Source organism: Scyliorhinus torazame, chromosome 24, assembly GCF_047496885.1.
Source record: "Scyliorhinus torazame isolate Kashiwa2021f chromosome 24, sScyTor2.1, whole genome shotgun sequence".
NCBI classification, from domain to species: domain Eukaryota; kingdom Metazoa; phylum Chordata; class Chondrichthyes; order Carcharhiniformes; family Scyliorhinidae; genus Scyliorhinus; species Scyliorhinus torazame.
This window is the reverse complement of record NC_092730.1, coordinates 54,274,210-54,287,308: the sequence shown is the minus strand read 5'-3', so window position 1 is coordinate 54,287,308 and position 13,099 is coordinate 54,274,210. Positions and strand designations below refer to the sequence as shown.

The window sequence follows — 13,099 nt, the reverse complement described above, 5'->3', positions numbered from 1 at the left end:
CATATTGTTCAACTTTTGCATTACACCCCCTCTTGGCATTTGAAACATGGCCCCATTCTTTTAATTCTTATCCCCCTACTCATTTTATACCATCGTATCCCATATCTGTGCTTTCAATATTCAATTTTCCTGTTTTCAAATCGTGTCCCAACCCCATCGTGTGATTTTATCCATCGCTTATACCACAGGTGACAGACAGGTCATTCTTTAATTATAATCACCGTGGACTATAGTGGCAGCTGTTCATAAAGGTAACCCAATAGTTTTTTTCGTGTGTTCCACTATCTCCAAAGCATTTTATCTCCTTGGGATAGCAGCACCGTACAAGCTGCCTCGTGTCCCTTAGGATCAGTAAGCCACTCAATACATCAGTAACCAAAAAGTTTGTTTACCTGTCACTGGCAGTCGAGTGTCCCATTCCTGTTGCATCCAAATTGCCTTATGTTCCTCATTGGTATCGTAAACGACTTTATCATGTATTAACCACTTACTCCCGTGCATCATCAATTTAAAAGGTGTCTTTGACCCCACTTCCAACCCTTATTTTCTCTCATGGGTAACTAAAATGTCCCTGAACCAAGTACGTCCGGAACCATTTGATATACATGCTATTGTAACTGACTGCCATGTCTCTTCAAGATCCCTTTCCTCCGTTATCATCTCTTGAAACACATGACGCGTATATTTGCCCTTATAACAGTCGCCACATAACCAACCAAAAATGGTTGACAACCCTGTTTCTATTGCAAGGAGCAATACATTTAATACATCCAACTGGTGGGGGTCCAACTCAATTGAGCCCACTTTCTTCACATCGAATCATCACTTTATCGTCTTCCATATAAACATTATTCCTCCCTGTTGTCAAGTACAAAGTTACAAAAGTAAGCCTTATCTTAACACTTTGCTATGCAACTAATCACACAAACAGTTTGTGTGTTACATCTTCACATATTTTTTAGCAATCACAATCTGTAAGACAAAATTTAATATCAACACATCGTTTCCTGGTCTTAACAGAGTGATTTTTAAGCCAGAACTTGTGCCCAATAATGAGAGTATATAAATCACACATGGTATTAACAACATCAATATTCCCCGTGATATGATATGTGCTGGTACTTTGGTAAATTACCCACGAGATTACCCTTACTACACTTTAAGTGAACCCTTGTTTAACCCCTTTGTATTAAAACAGTCCCATTTTACAGAAAACTCACACCCTTTGTGGATGTTGAGTAAACTAAATTTGTTCAAACTGTTGAGCAGCTTTAGCTCCGTCATCATCAGACAGACTGAGATTCCCTGCTGGTTTTCGCTATTGTATGACAAGTTGTGCTCCTGTCTCAAGTTCTAATTAACTCTGTCAGATTCTGTGCTGTTGCGTTTAGTTCTAAGCATGTCAATTGTATCTGTAGATGTCACTTGTTCTTTAGAATAATTCATGCTTTTGACAGCATCCAATGCTATCCTAGTTCCAATTGTTCTATTGCCCAGCTATCTGCCGCCCATTGTAGTGCTGTAAGGCTCCCTCTAACTAAAATCAACTACCAAAGTCCTGCATTTGTTCCTTGTCAGTTGGCATCTGTTATCTCAAGCCATGTCAAATTCTTTTTCATACATACATAACAATTCTTAATAAGATGCGCGACATTTAAAAAAAAATAATTATCATAATGCCTCAAGGAAACTTCGTTTAAAACATTGGTTGTAAATTTCGCACTGCAACATCAAGCTCAAACAAACAAAAATGTCTTAATACTATTGTCTCGTAAACTGTGGGGGTTCCTCGTCAGTCGCTGCTGTCTGTCGCGACCCTTAAAAAATCCATCATGTAGTACACGTCCCGTGGAGAACTCAGATCATCCATCAGCTGGTGTCCAGGCCACATGTCCAGTCAGAGAAGTGTGACCGAAGGTTTCACTGCTCAGTAATCATTTGATACTTCGGTTTATTCCCAACTCGAAAAGATTTCTTCCTGGCTTTGTCAGTTACGGTCCTCAAATATGTAACCAATTATATCATTTTTCTCTCTTTCCGTTGAGCAATTTTATTTCAACATTTGCAACATAGGTTTTGACATAATTTAAAATTTCCCAATTTCCACAGCAATGCGGCGGCAATTACCCCTCCCGCAATTGATACAAACAAGTACCAATTGTTTTGAACCAAGGTTAACGTAGTCCAAAACCATTTAAATGGACTTGCTATAATTTTAATTGCTGTTTTAAATGTTTCTTTAATTTTTAAGCCCACGTCTATCAAATCGTTTCCCAAATTACTCCTACTTGTGGTTTTGTTTTGCAACGCATTTCTTATCTTAACTTGCCCTTTCTCGGGGTCCCAGTTAGTATCATTAGTTTTCCCCGAATACTGTCTAAAAATCTTTAACCGATCTGATAATTTTAGTACGTATTCCAGGCTGCTTGCAAGTGCTCCCAACATTCTACTGAATATGTTGTTACTGACACTGTTGCTTGATTCTAACAGACTGCTGTTGAGCCTATCTCCTGGATGATTTGGAAATTAATGATTTCTTCCGTTATATTTAAACATTTGCTTATTCTTATTTTTATTATGTGTTTTATCTGACTGAAGCTGGTATCTATTTTTCCATATCCCATTACTTCACCTGATTCCCCTAATGCAATTAGAATACTAATATTCCGAAACTAATCACGGCAATCCCCATTAACATTGTTGCCCCCCATTTTAACCAATCTAGCTTACTCCTAATCCTAGCTTCTTCCATTCCTTCTTTAAACCCGATCCTTGTAACCCTCTTGATTGTAGTCCCTTTTCTCCTTCCAAACAAATGTGTCTGTATCATTCTATCTATCTGAAAAATCAAACGAACAGGCCAAGTTTGGAGAGGGCCCTATTTGTTCATTTGTATGTTCTATTCTTGTTTGGATACTCCAGAAGTGCCCTCTCCAGGACCTCCGGATGTCCTTTTTGTTTCTTTTTGGGTTTTTTGCTGGCTTGGTTTTTGCTCAATTATGTACATCATACAATTAAGGCCGGTTAAGCCTTCTCCTTCTATCATTGCACCCCTGAGTGAGATTCGAAGAATCTCAAACTTCTCCTCTTTTGCTCGCTCAGTGGTCCAATCTGGTTGAAACTTACCCTGATACATTTCGGATATTGCTACTGACTTAACTCCAATTTCTTTATTTCTGATTATGACAGGATTTTTATGAAAGGTAAGTTCTGAACATGACATTTTATCTTCATCATCTGTCCTATCAATGCTGCTAACAGGTTTTAATTCACTGTCATCCCACTCTACTTCATCACATAATACTAGTGAGTGCAGTAATTCACTGACACTCATAACTAAACATTCCTTTCCTCTAAAGCCTGTCCATTGTCTGGGGGTTTCAATTTATCCACAGAAACCCCTTCCCTGTATCGGGAAAGTTTTGGTTCATATTTTTTCCAAATCCATATCCCGGGTCAATCATTAATTTCGTACAACATTCCTTTTCTCCTTGTCCAACCGGTTTGGGGGTATGGTCTACCCTCTGGCACGGCACCATTGCGGTGATACAGTCTCTGAACACTGTTAGGCTAATTTTATGTCCCCGGGTCATCCCAACATATTTTAAACTATATACTCCCTCACTAATTGGGATAATAAGTTTGTCACTTCTCCACAATCCTGCACATCATTTCAGAATTGCATCATCGTTAGCTAGGTTTTCTCTGCAGTAATGACATTTTGTCACTTTCATACCATCCCATATACAATCCTTGCTGATTACGTTTCTTCTTTGCTGCCGAAAGGTTGCCTATGGATTATCATAATCCCTTGGTTATTATTTAGCTGGGTCAGATGTTTCATTTCTGATATAATTCTTTTTGCTCCAGACGCCATGCTTCTCTAATTCAACTATATGTTCACCCAAATTCTGAACGATCTTTTCTTTACCTTTTACCTAGTTTTAGTTGGTAGCTTCACCCAAACTGCCTCTGTGCTATCGATTGGTATTTAATATCCTAATTTTTCCTGCATCGAATTTTATTGAATATTTCCCTGCCATCAGATTCTCATTTCCTGATACTGAAAGTAATTCTCCTAATCTAACTTCTGGTCTAATATCTTTATTCCCTAAAGCTCCTTCTACCATGTATTTAACATTCTAAACATCATTTTTCCTGCTCCTGACTATCGTTTGAGTCTTCGGGCACGAGGAACCTGCTGGAGCTGTGCCGTGTCAATTTCAACGGGTTAGTTTCAAAGTACTTTCCTGCACAGAGCTCTGACTGCTCCCGAGTAAAACCTCTTTTTGTGTTTATGCTGTGACCAATTTAGTTCTGAACATACTGATTTACTACCTCATAATATTGGTCACATTTCTACCTGCCGTTTATAACTTCTAATTGATGTGAAACTCGGTTTTGCAAAATACAACATTTTAAAAACTTGAAACACCAAAGGGAAATTCACAAATCCTTATTAAACACACACACACTCATTTATCCACCGAGACCTTGGATGTCTATTCCATCGGGTTTTAGGCACTCTAACAAAAATGAGACCCCTCCGTTCTGATAAGCCTCCCTTATAAAGGAGTTTTTTTTGCCTCTTTTAATCTCTTCCACTCTCGCCCCGTACGCTCGCCCCGTTGCTTCACATCTCTTGACCGTGTTTCAGAGCAAGAGGATTACCCTAATTGCCATTTTCTGGATTCTAAATTTCTGTTCCTGGTTGTCCCTTTCAGGTGCACTCCGACATTCAGGATATGCACCCTATCTGGGACCTATCCAGGGGTACTGAGGCACTGTCTTCTTGTTTTAGTTAAAGGTCGATTGATCTTGGTTTCTAAAGTTTTCTCGGCGTCCCTATTTCTCTAGGCTTTCCCTCATAATCTGCTTAACTCCAAGGAAGATTTATTTTTGTCCTCCTTCTACCAGTAATGGATGCAAGAATCCCAGTGCCTTTACTAAGATGTCTTGCAGACTTTTACTCAGGGTCAATATCTTCTAGTCTTCTGACGCTCGCACCCAACTAAGTTTTAGGTCCCCCCGATCCACAGAATATCCTTCCAAAAGTCAATCACACATGACTTTCCGCATTAAACTCGGCAGGTAAAGTTCGCCTCACACATATACTAGAAACTTCTAATATTCTAACAATTATTTGGGAACTAGAATCGTCTAATATTCCATTCCCTGTGTAGGTAAGAAACTTCTAATATTCAAACCTCCACCTGCTTAACTAGAAACTTCTAATATTCGAGCCTCGCTTTACCCAGAAACTTCTAACATTCTAGCCCTCCACGTTGCGCGACATGAAGTTAAAACCTCACCACTATTCTTAGAATTCCCCCTGTACCAGAAAAGGGTCAAGATATTCTCAATGATGAACAGGGATTCTCACTCCCTGACTCCTATGCAGACTTAGGTGGGCGCTATTCGGGTCAAACCAGTGTTTCATGTTATCCCACGGCATAACCCATGTCTTCAGAGAAGATTCTGTTTACTTTCCACTCAGGTGCTTCACTCACGGGTCCGGCTTTTCTAAGTAGAGTGAAGTAAACTTTCGAAAAACACTCTTTCAGGTTATCAATTTAAGTTCGTTTTAATTTCAAATTAAAAGATGTAATCACTGTTTTTACAGAAAAGTAATAAGATATTTTCTTTGCATCTTCCTGGTCAGTTGTTCGACCTTCAAGTCTGCCTCGACAATTATCTCCTGTAACTTTTGTTTTTTTCCTGATGGATTCGCTGTTCTGCTCGGCTTCCGTGTTCAGTCCTACCCATGACCGAGGGCAGCTATGAGAGCTGGCTGCTGAATTATTAGATATTATATAGCCCTTTGCGCAGACTTAGTTTCTACATGGCATTTATTGAAATGTAGCTGTTGCTTGCTGACTGTAGCTAATGCAATCTCCCTGTCGTTGAACTAGCTTATTCTGCTTGACATGTAATACTTTTGTTTGGCAGGTAATACATGTATTTGTTGCTTCGCCAGCAACTTTTCTGATATCTGTCTTTACTGATGTGTTTTCTCAGTCTCAATACTAAATATGAACTCGTGTTCAACGAAGCAGTTCGCCTCAGCACTTCTACTGGTCAGCTGGTGTCAACGGCAGGTCGCCCCCTATATTTCTAACCTTATCTGGCTTGGACCTATACCCTATGACCTGATTATTTGCTAAAAGATTTTTAACGTCAAAAATGTGTAAATTATGGTAGAAACGTACCACCTCATGTGTTTCTTAGCTGGAAAGCAGTTGTCTCATATTTAAGTGGCGTCAGCAAGGTTTCCCGCTTAACCTTCTCCCCCAATTTAAATCTAAGATCCTGGTTGTTCCTTTTTTAATTGTTCAGTAAAATAATGCACTTCTCAGGAAGTGTGAAATACTGTTCCCGTTTATATAACTTAAGATTTTAAATTGATTGAATGTCTTTTTAACTTTAAAACCAGGTTGATTTGTCCATATCTGTTTTCTTTAACGCCTGCGAAGCTATCTGTATTTTAAACAACCTGCGGCTGTTAACCCTTTGTGGGACCTTTCCATTTCATTTCAAATCTCAGTCTTTTCCAGGTTCACATTCATGGTTCAAATGATATATTTTTTCATTATAACCTGTTCCTCACACGAAGGTATTGAGAGACGAAGATCTGAGCGACGTGAAGTATCCAATTGGAGAGATGCATCCTGGCGACTGGAATCTCTCTCCACAGCTGCTTCCGGTGCTGCTTTCACAGCCGAAGAACCCCTCCAGTGTCCAAACAGGTGAAAGTTCATCCAGTAGAGGCGGCAGAAGGGAGTTTTGGGAGAAGTCAACTTAGTCAACTCGACTATACTGTGGGTAGCTGAAGAACAGGTGTCAAGGAGCAGATCATACTGAAAGGAAAATGTTGATACTAATAAAGAAAAAGGCAGATGTGCTGCTGGGAGATAGCGCCTTGTTTGCTTTTGGTGTGAGTGAGAATACAAATAGCAGACGATGGTTTTGTTCCAGCGACTGCTGGGCTATGGGCCCACCACGCTCCCGCTGCGCCAGTCCGCTCGTGGTTGAGCTATTCGCGGTCGGACATAAGGCAAAGTTTGAAGTATTCGGTAACAGCTTGATCAACGTTCCCAGGGAGGTGAAACTTCCGCCCCGAACTTCTTTCTGTAAAAGTGATGCCAGTCACTCCCCACTTTCCCATCAGAACAACGTCACAGAAGAAATCACATCACCTTCACAGAACAACCATGCAGCACGAAAGCAAAATATACATTCTTCCTCACGCCAAAAGTAAACATAACGCACGATCCTGTTTGCTTTGCAGCAAATTTCTATTGTAGTCAGAATCTCTATTGTAGTCTCATCCCGACATTAGTCCCAGGAATGAAGGAGACAGCATGACAAATTACAACATTGTAAATGTCACAAATAGGGAACCACAGAGAAAATGCTTTAAAATCTCAGCAAGTCTCCCAGCATCTGTAGGGGGAGAAAAGAGCTAATGTTTCGAGTCCAGGAGAACCTTTGTCAAAGCTGGACTGCAAACGTCATCCAGTAGTACCACACAGAGGGGCAATATAGAGATATAACGATATCCAGTAATACCTCACAGGGGGGCAAAACGTTAATAAAGCATTAACTAGAAATAAATCACAATAGATACCGTGTTCCCAACTTCCCGTCTCGGACGGATGTGAACAACCCAACCAGCCAGACCGATGTACAACAAAAGAAGATTAATTTTAGCAGGAGTCCTGTGATCCATTTGAATTCCTCAACCAGAGTCATTAAGCCGATTATCGAGTCGTTACATGGGCTTCTGCCTGGAGGGTATTGCTGAGTGTATTTAAGCAGGAATCGCATGTCCTGAGACCAACACTTTTCCATTGAATGGGAGGGATTGGATCTTCCTGAGGTTGAAATATTGCGGGGGAAATTTAACCTCGTGGAGGAAAAGTCAATATCAGGAATGGGATTCAAACCCACGCCTCCAGCAGAGACTGCGATCTCAACGCAGACCGCTCGGCCATCCTAATGCGTTGTCTTCGAAGCGAAGATCCGTGCACAAATCGACTTAAAGTCTATCTTCATCGTTATTTCATTTCAAACAAGATATGCTTTTCCTACTTTTGAACACCTGCCAGAGTCCTGTGTCTGAGTGCCATCCTTGTCCAAACCGCTGGAAGTTTAAGGAGCTTCCCATTGCTGTATTGATCAGTTTGCTGTCATCAACAAGGCCCGAATTCCCGCTCTACCTGTTCCTCACACGAAGGTATTGAAAGTCTAAGATCTTAGCGAATGAAATATCTAATTGGAGAGTTGCGCTCTGGCGACTGCAATTCTCTCCACAGCTTCTTCCGGTTCTGCTTTCACAGACAATTAGCCGAAGAATCCCTCCAGTGCCCAATCAGGTGAACGTTAATCCAGTAGAGGCGGCAGAAGAGTGTGCTGGGAGAGGTCAACTTGGACACCTCAACTGTACTGTGGTTAGCTGAAGAACAGGTGTCAAAGAGCGGATCAGACTGAAAGCAAAACTTTGATACTAATAAAAAAATTGGCATCAGTGCTGCTGACAAGTAGCATCTTTTTCCGTTTGGTGTGAGTGAGAATATGAATAGCAAAGGATGGTTTCGATCCATCGACATCAGGGTTTTGAGCCCAGCACACTCCCGCGGTGCCATTCGGCTCGTAGCAAATAATTTTCGTGGTCGGACTTGAGGCAACGTTTGAGGAAATCTGTAATAACGTGATCAATGTCCCCAGAGAGGCGAAACTGCCGCCCCGAACTTCAGTTTATGAAGGTGATTCCAGTCACTCCCCACTTTCCCATCAGAACAACGTCCCAGAAGAAATCACATCACCATCACAGAACAACCATTCAGCACGAAAGTAAAGTATCTGAACTATGCTGACCAGAATCAGTGTGCTCAAACGTGTGTTCTCGTTGAAAGAAAAAAATGAGGAAGTGAATAGTTGTGTGGCTACCGCAGGGCAGTAATGTTGTAGCTCCTGGTTTAAGAAGCAGAGTGCCGCAGCGGAAGCGTGCTGGGCCATTAGCCCGAGGTCGAGGATATTCTCTGCTTTTAACATTCTCCCTCACACCAAAAGTTAACAAAACACACGTTCCTATTTGCTTTGCAGAAAATAGCTATCAGAAACTTTCTTGCAGTCTCATCCCGACATTAGTCCCAAGAATGAAAGAGACAGCATGACACATTACAACATTGTAAAGCTCACACATAGGGAACCACAGAGAAAATGCTTTAAAACCTCAGCAGATCTGACAGCATCTGGAGGGAGAGAAATGAGCTAACGTTTAGAGTCCAGGTGACCCTTAGTCAAAGCTGCTCGGGAAACGTTATCCAGCAGTACCCCACAGAGGGGCAATATAGATATATAACGATATCCAGTAATAACTCACAGGGGGCCAATAAGGAAATAAAGCTTTATCGAGCAATGAATCACAATAGAAACCGAGTCCCCAACTTCCCCTCTTGGACGGATGTGAACAATCCAACCTGCCAGACTATTTACAAGAGAAGACGAATTTTACCCTTCTCTTGCGATCAATATTAATTCCTCAACCAGAGTCACTGAAGCAGATTATCGAGTCATGAACTGGGCTTCTGCCGGTGGGGTCTTGCTGTGCATATTTAAGCTGGAATCTCATGTCCTGAGACCAACGCTTTTCCATTGAAAGGGAGGTATTGGACCTTCCTGAGGTTGAAAATCTTGCTGGAGAAATGTAACCTCGTGGAGTAAAAGGCAATATGAGGAGTGGGATTCGAACCCACGCCTCCAGAAGAGACCGCTCGGGTACCCTGATGCGTTGAAACCGAAGCTAAGATCGGTGCACAAATCGACTTAAAGTCTGTCTTCATCTTTATTTCATTTCAAACAAGATATGCTTTCCCTACTTTTGAACCACAGCCAGTGTCCTGTATCTGAGTGCCATTCTTGTCCAAACCGCTGATGGTTAAGGAGCTTCTCATTGCTGCATTGTTCAGTTTGCTCTAATCAACAAGGTCCGATATCCGCTCTACCTGTTCCTCAGTCGAAGGTATTGAAAGTCTAAGATCTGAGGACGTGAAGAATCCAATTGGAGAGTTGCATTCTGGCAACTGCAATATGTCTCCACAGCTGCTTCCGGTGCTGCTTTCACAGACAAGTAGCCGAAGAACCCCTTCAGTGTCCAATCAGGTGAACGTTCATCCAGTCGAGGCGGCAGAAGAGTGTTCTGGGAGAAATCAACTTAGTCACCTCGACTGTACTGTGGTTAGCTGAAGACCAGGTGTGAAAGAGCGGATCAGACTGAAAGCAAAACTTTGATACTAATAAAGAAAAAGGCCGATGTGCTGCTGACAAATAGCAACTTGTTTCCGTTTGCTGTGAGTGAGAATACGAATAGCAGAGAATGGTTTCGATCCATCGACCTCTGGGTTATGGGCACAGAACACTCCCGCTATGCTGCGCGGATCGTGGCTCATTCTTTCCGTGGTCGGTATTGAGGCAAAGTTTGAAGAAATCTCTAACAGTGTGATCAATATTCCCAGAGAGGCGAATCTACCGCCCCGAACTTCATTCTATGAAGATGATTCCAGTCACTCCACACTTTCCCATCAGAACAACGTCACAGAAGAAATCACATCACCTTCACAGAACAACCATTCCTCACGAAAGTAAAGTATCTGAACTATGCTAACCAGAATCAGTGAGCTCAAACGTGTGTTCTTGTTGAAAGAAAAAAATAACGAAGTGAATAGTTGTGTGGTTACTGCAGGGCAGTAATGTTGTAGCTCCTGGTTTAAGGAGCAGAGTGCGCAGCGGAAACGTGCTGGGTCATTAGCCCGAGGTCGAGGAATCGAGGGTAATCTCTGCTATTTACATTCTCCCTCACACCAAAAGTAAACATAACACACGTTCCTGTTTGCTTTGCAGAAAATAGCTATCAGAAACTTTCTTGCAGTCTCATCCCGGCATTAGTCCCAAGACTGAAAGAGACAGCATGACACATTACAACATTGTAAAGCTCACACATAGGGAACCACAGAGAAAATGCTTTAAAGTCTCAGCAGATCTGACAGCATCTGGAGGGAGAGAAATGAGCTGACGTTTCGTGTCCAGGTGACCCTGAGTCAAAGCTGCTCGGGAAACGTTATCCAGTCGTACCCCACAGAGGGGAAATATAGATATATAACGATATCCAGTAATAACTCACAGGGGGCCAATAAGGAAATAAAGCTTTATCGAGCAATGAATCACAATAGAAGCCGAGTCCCCAACTTCCCCTCTTGGACGGATGTGAACAATCCAACCTGCCAGACTATTTACAAGAGAAGACGAATTTTACCCTTCTCTTGGGATCAATATGAATTCCTCAACCAGACTCACCGAAGCAGATTTTCGAGTCATGAGCTGGGCTTTTGCCGGTGGGGTCTTGCTGTGCGTATTTAAGCGGGAATCTCATGTACTGAGACCAACGCTTTTCCATTGAAAGGGAGGTATTGGATCTTCCTGAGGTTGAAAATCTTTCTGGAGAAATTTAACCTCGTGGAGTAAAAGGCAATATCAGGAGTGGGATTCGAACCCACGCGTCCAGAAGAGACTGCGACCTGAACGCAGCGCCTTAGACCGCTCGGCCATCCTGATGCGTTGACGCAAAAACTAAGATCCGTGCACAAATCGACTTAAAGTCTGTCTTCATCTTTATTACATTTCAAACAAGACATGCTTTCCCTACTTTTGAACCCCAGCCAGAGTCCTGTATCTGATTGCCATCCTTGTCCAAACCGCTGGTGGTAAAGGAGCTTCTCATTGCTGCATTGATTAGTTTCCTCTAATCAGCAAGGTCCGATATACCGCTCTATCTGTTCCTCAGACGAAGGTTTTGAAAGTCTAAGATCTGAGGGCGTGAAGTATCTAATTGGAGAGTTGCATTCTGGCGACTGCAATCTCTCTCCACAGCTGCTTCCGGTGCTGCTCTCACAGACAAGTAGCCGAAGAACCCCTCCACTGTCCAATCAGGTAAACGTTCATCTAGTAGAGGCGGCAGAAGAGTGTTCTGGGAGAAGTCAACTTAGTCACCTCGACTGTACTGTGGCTAGCTGAAGAACAGGTGTCAAAGAGTGGATAAGACTGAAAGCAAAACTTTGGTACCAATAAAGAAAAAGGCAGATGTGCTGCTGACAAATAGCAACTTGTTTCCGTTTGGTGTGATTGAGAGTACGAATAGCAGAGGATGGTTTCAATCCATCGACCTCTGGGTTATGGGCCCAGCACGCTTCCGCTGCGCCACTCTGCTCGGCGCTCTTTTTTTTTGTGGTCGGACTTGAGGCAAAGTTTGAGGAAGTCTGTAACAGCGTGATCAATGTTCCCAGAGAGATGAAACTGCTGCCCCGAACTTCATTTTATAAAGGTGATTCCAGCCACTCCCCACTTTCCCATCAGAACAACGTCACAGAAGAAATCACATCACCTTCCACAGAACAACCATTCCGCACGAAAGTTAATTATCTGAACTGTGCTGACCAGTATCAGTGTGCTCAAACGTCTGTTCTTGTTGAAAGAAAAAAATGAGGAAGTGAATAATTGTGTGGTTACCGCAGGGCAGTAATGTTGTAGCTCCTGGTTTAAGGAGCAGAGTGCGCAGCGGAAGCGTGCAGGGCTATTAGCCCTTGGTCGAGGAATCGAGGGTATTCTCTGCTATTTGCATTCTCCCTCACAACAAAAGTAAACATAACACGCGTTCCTGTTTGCTTTGCAGAAAATAACTATCAGAAACTTTCTTGCAGTCTCATCCCGACATTAGTCCCAAGAATGAAAGAGACAGCATGACACATTACAACGTTGTAAAGCTCACACATAGGGAACCACAGAGAAAATGCTTTAAAGTCTCAGCAGATCTGACAGCATCTGGAGGGAGATAAATGAGCTGACGTTTCGTGTCCAGGTGACCCTTAGTCAAAGCTGCTCGGGAAACGTTATCCAGTCGTACCCCACAGAGGGGCAATATAGATATATAACGGTATCCAGTAATAACTCACAGGGGGCCAATAAGGAAATAAAGCTTTATCGAGCAATGAATCACAATAGAAACCGAGTCCCCAACTTCCCCTCTTGGACGAATGTGAACAAT

General features: G+C 42.3%; 1 non-coding gene across 1 annotated transcript; it reads right to left on the bottom strand.

Moving 5' to 3' along the window:
* Positions 1-11,530: 11,530 nt before the first annotated feature.
* trnal-cag (transfer RNA leucine (anticodon CAG)) lies at positions 11,531-11,613 on the bottom strand. The gene has a single exon. It is a non-coding gene; the product is annotated as a tRNA-Leu (tRNA).
* Positions 11,614-13,099: the final 1,486 nt, after the last annotated feature.